We start from the raw sequence: 9937 nt of genomic DNA, 5'->3' as shown, positions 1-9937 counted from the left end.
CTCAATTCAAGGCTGTACTGTAACTGTGTCTAGACAAGGGTTAATCCGCTAACGCTCCCATCAAGCTAGAATGAATTCACACTGCATCTTAATGACTTGCTGCTCCATATTCCACACTTTCTCAAGACTCACATGTGAAACAATCCAATATTCAAATTGGATTCTCTGAGGCGGCTTCTTCTCTCTTTATATATTTTGACTAGTAATTTTAAATTAGTCATAAAGAAAAAATTAAAGGCATGTAATATCACCTAATAAGGCCTTCCTAGAATGCCTTTCAAGGATTATTCTAAGAAAGACAAAGGTATAATTAATGTAAGAAAAGACCTTTAGAGTGTCTATGTTTGCATAGAAGCTTATGTTTAGCAAGGGTTTTTTTGTTGTTTGTCTGCTTATTTTTCAGAGACAAGGTTTCCCCCAGGCTCAGTGCAGAGGGGCGATCACAGCTCACTGCGGCCTTGGATGGATTATGCTTACCCGGTTTTCCTTCGGAATGTTCCGAGACACCCCATCCTTATAATTTTCTTGATCTATGTAATTATTTAATACTTAGTTGGAGTGCTGGCACCTATTTGAAGCTTTTTTTTATCACCCTACCTTTGCTAATCTCTTGGTCTCTCTTCTCTGGAAACACAAAAGTTTTTTCAAGATATGAAACGGTGTGAAATGGTGAAAACATTATTTCCTGAACAGCTGGGCCCAGGTTTCTCCCAGGGAGACGATTATTTCTGGTTAAGGAAATACTTTGATATCGGCCTGAGAAGAAAACATAAGGCCTTGAGAATGAGTGTCACAAAGGGACAAGGGACAAATGAAAAATGAACCAAACTAGGAATGGGGCAGATTAGAAGCTGAAGGGAAAAACAGAGAAACACAACGTGGCGTGGAGGTGGGGGCTGGACGCGAACGGAGATGGCCCCGCAGATGTTCTAGGACTCAATTTGTTAATGTGACTGTGATATAAATTCTTTCTTTTTCTCAAACACTTGTGTGGGACGCCTGCTACACACATAAAGGTTTGGCAGGAGTGGTTTCTGCAGAAATCAAATGAAAGCAATGGAGGTCTGTGTTGGAGGTAAGATTGTAGCAGAAAGGATAAAAGAACAACCAGCCACCAGATGCTGAGCAGAAGACCAAGGATTAAGAAGAAAGGAGGAATCAGAACCAGAGAGAGCTGAAAGAAATAGCTGGAAGTCTGCAGAATTTCAGGGGGAAATATTAAACTTTCTACTGGATGAACAATGGAGGTTCAAACTCATCTATAGGTCTTGAGGGGTAGGATGACTCAAGTGGACATTTGCATTGATAGTCTTATATATTTCTTTTTTACCATTTTATGTGGTTATAACTTATCCTTTTAACTATATTTTAATCTAGTTATTCTAGGTTTTCTTGTCTTTTTATTTATTAAACAAATTCTGCATGGCGTATTTTATACACAGTAGGCTGCTACCTATTCAGTTGAATTTTTTGTACAATAATGAAAAGTGTGGTGGATTGTGAATGAAAAATATCCTACATTCAAGTTTTTTAGGTTTTTTTTTATGGATCTTATAAGTCCTTGGGCCTTCAAAATCTTATAAAAACTGATAATGAGAATAGCTTTGTCTATGCTTCTGTTTTTAGGCTGTCTGGGTTATTTAGTATTTAATATTCCTATGGAATAAAAGGGCCATTCTTTTAAAATAACATTTATAAATTCTTTTCTATATAAAACAGTTAGTTTACTTTTCCTAGAGTTAAAATTCCCAGCAAGTACTTCAGACCTTATGTGTGTGTTCTAAAGCTTATGGTTATTTTAATTTTGTAAATTAAAATCTGGGGCTAAGCTCATTATATTTTTAATACTGAAAGTGCATTTATTTTCCTATGAGGATTCTAAATATTTTGAGTAATTATAGTTGGCATCTAGAATTTTGTTGGAGCATGCAAAAAAATACTATTTGGCACCACTTATGGATAAAGAAATAAAAAAATACATAAGTGGCTAAGACATAGGATGGCATTTTATCTTTAGAATTCTGCTCATAACTCTAAGAATAATTCCTGTGCCCTGAAAAATATGTTATTATGTTGATCTTACACATATTAGTTCCATGGGTTGCAACAAAGATTTGAATTAAGTTATGCACAGATAAGCCAGGGAGTATATACATGTTGCACTTTTTATATCCAACCACTTCCTGAGGCAGACGTTATTTACACTGCCTGCGGTAGGCAGGCTTCAAGTTGGCCTCCGGTGATTCACACATCCCTATGACTTAAGTGACTGTGGATTGAGCCTAGTGGCTCATTTCTCAAGAATATAATTTTCTCAAGAGATGGTGGCTGCCATTTTGCACATTCTTTCTTCTTCTCTCATTGGCTATCTCTGAGGAAAGCCTGCTGCTATATTGTGAGCTGCCCTCTGAAGAGGTTTATGGGGCAAGGAATTGATGTCTACAGTCAACAGCTAAAGAAAACCTGAGCCCTGCTAACAGCCATGAAGGTGGCTGGGAAGTGCATCTTCCCCATGAAGACTTGATCTGACTGCACTGGGCTTACACATTTATCATGCCTTGTGAAGCACCCTGAGCCAGAAACACCTGGCTAAGCTCCACTTGGATTCTTTGACTCGCAGGAAATTGATAATAAATGCTCATTTAGAAAAACAGATCAGTTTGGGGTAATTTGGTATGCAACAATACATACGTGCCTAATTCAAAGAGGAAACTGAACCTCAGAACGGGTGTAAAATTTGTACAGGGTATCACATGTAAAGAATTGAAAACTCAGGAGATTTCTGACCATCTACTTGGTCAGCGAAGGGCTCTCTGAGAAGATGCCATAGACCAGATACCTAAATGAAGTGAACAGTGTGAATGAACACCAGGGGAACAGGTGCCCAGGCAGAGAGACAGGCCAGCCCAAATGATCTGTGGTGACAATACTAAAACAGCGAGAAGGTCAATGTTGAAGCCTGACTATGGTGTGGACAGAGTGAAAACTTTGGATTTTGTTCTAATTCTAGTGAGATGACATTAGGGCACATGAGGGCAGTGATTCTCAGCCTTCCTAATGCCTCCTAATGCCATGACCCTTTAATACAGTTCCTCATGTTGTGGTGACCCCCAACCATAAAATTATTTTTGTTGCTACTTCATAACTGTAATTTTGCTACTGCTATGAATCGGAATGTAAATATCTGATATGCAGGATGTATTTTTACTGTTACAAAGGGGTCACGACCCACAGGTTGAGAACTGCTGCATTAGGGTGCTTTAACAGAGAAATGGAATTATTTTAAAGAGATACCTTGGGTTCACTTGTAGAAAATGGAATGAAAACAACAGAAGTAAAGACTCAGTAAAGAGACCTACAGAGGCTGTTACCTTGCCTCGGTCAGAGGCTGTGATGATATGGACTGGGGAGGCAGGAGAAGAAAGGATGGTAAATGATAAATTGGGATATATTTAAGGGTAGAAACAACAAGAATTGCTGATGGGTAGGGCATAGATGTTCTGGAAAGACAGAGATCAAAAATTACTTTTTCATTTTTCTGAATGGCTTTGTGAACTGCAGACTGAACATAACCAAATCTCAAAATCTGAAATTTTAAATGCTTCAAAATGAAAAACTTTGTGAGCACTGGCATGAAAGACACTTAAAAGAAATACTTGCTAGGTTATTTTGAATTGCAGATTTTTAGATTTGAGATGGTCAAGTGGGTTAAGAATATAATATAAATATTCCAATATCTGGAAAAATAAGAAATATAAAACATGTTTGGTCGCAAGCATTTAAGGTACCAGATACTCAACCTGTTGTAGTTCTTATTTGTTTGTTTAATGAAATCAAGTTCCCTGGAATGGGGGCAAATTGGGGGAGGAAGTGGAAAATACAAAGTTTCACTGCATGAAGTGTCAAAAAGGCCATAGAATATGTGAATCTGTGGCTTAAAAAGAGAGAATGGAGTAGATGCACATTTAGAAGCCATTAGGGTAGAGATGCTATTTAAACTCTTGGATCTGGTGAAGGTTACCCAGAAAGTGAGTCCAGAGAGATATGAAACAAGACTTGGCCCAGAGTCATTCTGCCATTCTGAGATCAGGTAAGTAGGGGGGTCTAGTAAGTAAGACCAGAAAGCAGTGACCCAGTTGAGGAGGAAGAAAGCCAGGGAAGTGTGGTGTCGAGACAGCCGTGTAAAGAAAGTATTTTAACAAGGTTGACCAACTGTGTTGAATATCACAGGCAAGATGAGGAGACATTGACCAGAGTGGACTGGGGGTTGTTTGCTTAAGAGTGAAGAGGTTTAGTTGTGATCTGACTACAGTCTGGGGTTTTGATCACTCAAACTTAATGTTTTTGAGATCATGACTGCATTCTAGCAAACTTGGATGACCAGTCTTGATTCATTGTGCTCAGATTTGGACGTAAGGTACTTGCATAGATACAACACAGGCTTGGCGTTCTCTTTATATTTTGAGCAGATGGTGATGAGATTTGCCTCTGGAAAATGGCTTTTTCTTCAGGTTACCTTATAATTTTCATTTTATTTTGTCCTCTGCAATGTGAGGTGAAGTTACATTCTGCTCCATCATTATCCATTTTAAAAATAAATACGGCCTTAGGAAAAGGTGATACATGATGCTTGAGCACTTACTGGTTAGTTGTAAAATCCATCAGACAGGTTAAACAGTGTGTTTCCGGTATTTGACAGCTGAAACTGTTACTGCTGGATTGTCCCCAGTTCCTGGAGTTCGGAAACGAGCCAAACACCAGAGCAGCAAAGGGAGTGAAAGAAGTTTATGAGGCAAGTGCACATCCAGATGGGAGGCGGACGGTGGAGAAGGATGAGCAAGCAGATGTCCACTCCAGAAGTGGGAAGGGGAGGCATATGTCCCCTCAGTCAGTGGTGCTGCGGTTTCTGTGTCATCCATTTTTCTCCTCTCTGGTCTCTTGACCAGTGAGGATGTTGTCTCCTTCCTGCTGTGGGGCAGGGAAGTTTTCCCACCTTCTAAGATTGGGCCTGAATGGGCCTGGGTGTGTCATGGGGAGAGCAAACTGTAATGCACAGTGTGCCTGTGTGGTTCGGGTTATGTTTCTGTGGCAGTTGTGGTTAGTCTTTATCGTCATTGTTACAGTTCCTCCTCTTACTCAGCACCCCCTGGTTTAGGTTGCCTGCTTTTGTATTTTTCCTGCTCATGTCTCGCTTTTCTTATCTAACATTCTGCGGCCCTTGCGGCTATGCTTAGCTTGCAGTCCGTTTTCTTACTCAGTAACCCGTTTGTTTACATGGCCTGCTTGGTACTTTCTTGGCTCCTGTCTCACTTTCCTACTTAGGTTAACAAGACCTGTAGAACTAGTGAACGCTTCTGCTTAGTCTGGATAAAATTCAAATTCAGTCGGTAATAGTAAATGCCACGTAAACTAGAATAGTTTAAGTATTGAGGAGGCAACTCGATGTTGTTTCAAAATTGTTATGTTTTCTAGTGTTATACATATTTTTTTTTTCAGAGACGGAGGAGAGAATTAGCTAGCTAATTTGCCACTGTTGCTAACAAAAAAAGCAGAGAGGCAAAAACTGCAGTTGGGGGAGGTGCTTGGTTTCTACTCACCCAATGTGGTCTAGTCAGATGACTGTCCTTCCACAGCTGGGTCAGGGATACGATTTTTGACAGATGTCGTGTCACCAAAAGGAAAAGAGAAACTAAAACCAAGGAAATTACAGGGATCAGGGACAACTAGAGCAGGATTAGGACACCAGGATACAAACATACAGGCAGTTGTTGGCTGAGGTCAGCAAGAGGTATCATATTTGTGAAAAGTGAACTAGAAAGTCAAAGGATATGTAAAAATACCGAAGTTAAGTTGGATATTTGAACAGTGGAGTGATCCTATAAAAATATTTTTATTGCATTGAAACTCTTTGAAAGCTAGTAGCACCAAATGCAAGTGTACCCTTCTCATTGAAAGCGATAGTAATAATAGATAATTCTTAAAGAGTGTTCGTGCACAACACTTACTTTCCAAAGTAACTTCATCAACTATCTCCTATAATCATGCAATTTTCCTGATGAGACCCAGTCTTAGAGAATGTAAGTATCATGTTCAAGGGGAAACAGGTGGAAAAGCAGTTGAGCCAGGATGCCAACCCAGATATGCTTGTCTTCAAAGCCTATGAGTGTGGCCATGAACAATGCCCAAGAGAAAACCCCGGGACCCTGAGCCTGCTCACCACTAGGCTGATGTGAGGAGCAAACCTTTGTGTTATCCATGATGCTTTTCTTCTGAGCCCATGGACCTGATGTGCAGTAGAATGTTTCTGAGTCTCTATTTGTACTTTCCTTTATAAGCCTGGTTATAACACTTTGCATTTAAGTTTCTTCATTGATCTAAGAAATCATAGGAACATAATATGCAGCTCGTAGGAATAAAATATGAACATGCCGCTGACTCACTGAGGCTAACGTGTAAGGACATGTTGATTTTCCAACACTCCACTCCCAACTTTCCACTCTTGGCAAAGTCGTGGAAAGGGACAGAGGTTATCAATGTAAATTAAAGCTGCTTACATTGAGAAATTATTTTTTAAATATTGTAACGAGCCATTCATGTGTCGATGGGCAATTGGGCTTCTTCCATGGCCTAGTAATTATAAATTGGGCTGCAATGAACATTCTGGTACAAATATCTTTATTGTAGCATGATTTTTAGTCTTCTGGATGTATACCTAGCAGAGGAATTATAGAATCAAATGGCAGGTCTATTTTTAGTTCTCTAAGTTTTCTCCAGATGACTTTCCAAAAGGGACATATTAGTTTGCAATCCCACCAGCAGTGTAGAAGTGTTCCTTTTTCTCCACAACCACGCCAGCATCTGTGACTTTGGGATTTTGTAATATGGGCTAATCTTACTGGTGTTAGATGATATCTCAAAGTAGTTTTGATTTAACCTATAAGGGTACATGTGAATCTTTGTATATGTAGAATGTAAATATCTTAACACAACAACTAAGAAAATGACATGAAGGCTATGCTAACCAATTGGATGAAAGTATTTCAAATTGTATATAGAAACAACACACTGTACCCCATGAGAGTATTAATGTACACAGCTATGATTCAATAAAAAAATATTGCAATGAATTAATTATTAAAATTAACAAATAATTGCATATTTTTTAGTGTAAAACATGAGGTTTTGACATAAATATTCATCATGGAATGCCTAATTCAAGTTAATCAACACACACATTACCTCCCAGACAATATCTTTTTTTGTGGTGAGAACACTTAAAATCTACTCTCATAGTGATCTTTAAACATGCTGCATATAGTTATTAACGACAGCTAATATGACATACTGTCACAGCAGTGAATCTTCTTTTCTTATAAGAAACTTATGCTAAAAAGAGGCAAACTAACCGTTAGGAGTAGACTGTTACCTTCCTTGCTGGTCATTCTCACAACTATTCCCATCTTTTATTCTCACAACACAGTGTGCGTAAGAGAGAAAATCTAACAGAGGCTAAACAATTACTGAGAAAGACAGCTGTTATTTGAAAGCATAACTTTGGATCCTGAAATCTCTTTCCATTAATTATGCTATAGTACCTCAGGTTTACCCAAAAAGTCAGTGATGAAATCAGGGCTAAAAAAACTCAAATTGAGATTCTAGCAAAAAGTAGATCAAAGAGATTTATGGAAATATAGGATCTAAGTCTTTTCAGTATGCAAGAGAAATTTCTCTTCCATAATGTCTGATGTGGTTTGTCCTTGAGTGTCCCTGGTAGTCCCTTCTCATTCTGTTCAACACAATTCACCCAGTGAGAACTGGTCCTGCAAGCCTCTGGGTGGGTCTAAAGAACAGGAATTTCACACATAAGTATATGTTAGTTTTCTTCTCTCAGATTTGAGAAATATTATGTTATGGCAGGAATTGGAATAATTCTAGTCCCTGAAGTGTCCTTGGGAATTTCCAAATGTCCTTAATTTCAATTCATTTTCATTTTAAAGAGGAAGTATCATAACTTACAAACTATTAGAGAATAAAAAAGCACTAGACATCCATTATGTTGGGTGTTAATAAATAAATGTATATTATTTGCATTTTTCTTCATTGTAAAAAAGCAAAGGTTTTTCATTACTTTAGCACAGTTAATTTATTTTTAAGCTGGTCCCTAAACTTCTGGAATACAAAATTAACGGACTCTCGGCAATCTTCTCTGAATCACCCTATGTCAATACTGGTTCTTCTCATGTGTCATTATTATTTGCAGTGTGCCTCCCAGAAGCATTAAGACAAAGATACACACTATATTATTTTCCATTCCCATTACCACTAGGAAAAAAAGGGGGGGAGGTCATAAATGGATTTTTTCCATGAAAACTCCCAAACTGGAAGCCCTGACTTAAAATAAAATTGGATATCACTCAGTTCTGTGAAACAACTTTTTCAGACTACACATGAAACATTTATTTACAGAGCTATTTAGAGAATAATGAAAAAAGGCCGATGACTTATTTTCTTAATTAGCAATGAATGTCAACTTCATAGGCTCGGTTTGCACCTGTTTTTCATTGATGTAATTAATATTAAAAGTAATAAGAATATGTTATGAGAATAGTTTCTCATGAAAATCAAAAATACTATACCTGTTTGCTTATAGGCTGAGAGAAGACTACTTTTTCATCTAGAATTATGGCATTTAGTCATTGAGAATGAAATAATTTGTGGTTCTCATATGTCTTTCTATGATGAGAGGGTATTTTAAAAAGTTGAGTAAGTAATTTCAGCATTTTTTTTTTTGTACAAAAGGTTTTTATTGGCAGGGGAGGGAGGCTGTAGACAGCACTAAGGAGGAGAGAAAAGAGGAGAGAAAAAAGGAAAGAAAAAGAGGAGAGCAAAGAGAAGGAGAGAGAGAGGGAGAGAGGGGAGGAGAGAGGTTTTTTTTTTTATTTTTATTTGAATTTTAGCATTTTGTTGATGTCTGATGTTGGAATTGTGCAAAGATTATCCTGGGGAGAACCCAAATCATAGTTAAAAGGAACAGTTTGGAGTGAAGAAAAAGTACAATGTAAAGCCCATCCAAAGAGTAAAATAAAGCCAAGATTGGGGGAGAAAATAAACAATGAAGCTGGAACGCTGGAGAAAAATAAAAAGTTATAATGTAGTTTAAGGAATTGGTCAGGACTAGTGGTTTATGACTAAGGTCAATCATTTCTAGATTGTTCTAGAGATTGTGCCAGAAGTGATAGTTGCTCTTTTAAATTAGGGTGGCAGCTCACAGGGATTATAAAAGGAAGACACAGCCAATATTGTCCCACTCCATACCCATATTTGATGTAGTTCCTCTGGTATTGACTTATTTTTCTTGGAGTAGGATAGATAAAAACAGAGTGATCATGCAACCTGGTTTCCCCCATTCTGTTCTAGTCAATGCCTGCCTTTTTAGGTACTTAGAAATAACATTCCTCCACTGGGGGATAACATCCCATCACTCTGACTTCAGCACAAAATGAGAAGGCATGAGAACTTTATACCTTGTGGGTCATTATCACACACACACACCATACAAAACTTGCTGAAACCCATGTAGAAAGAAAGGTTTGTTTGAGGGAGAGAGCTGAAAAAACAAGAGGGAAGAAATTCATTTCCTTGTTTGGGGGATGACAAAGTGTAATGGAAGGAATGAGATATATTCCTGGAAAGTCTAAAAAAAACCAGTTGATGGATAAATTGGTATTAAGTATTCAAGACACCAAAGATCCATAGAGCATGAAGGTAAAGGTAAGAAAATTGATAAAAAAGGAATATTGATATATGTGGTTATCATAACGGGTTTAATGGAATTTTAAGGTCAGATAAAATGTGGCATAAACCATAAATGAATTCTTAATGAAGCAGATTAAGAAAAGGTTAATATTAGTACCTGGTCCTTAGTGTACATAACATC

Source organism: Otolemur garnettii, unplaced genomic scaffold, assembly GCF_000181295.1.
Source record: "Otolemur garnettii isolate 467f Iridium unplaced genomic scaffold, OtoGar3 scaffold00037, whole genome shotgun sequence".
NCBI classification, from domain to species: Eukaryota; Metazoa; Chordata; class Mammalia; order Primates; family Galagidae; genus Otolemur; species Otolemur garnettii.
Note: the sequence above shows the minus strand (reverse complement) of the source record.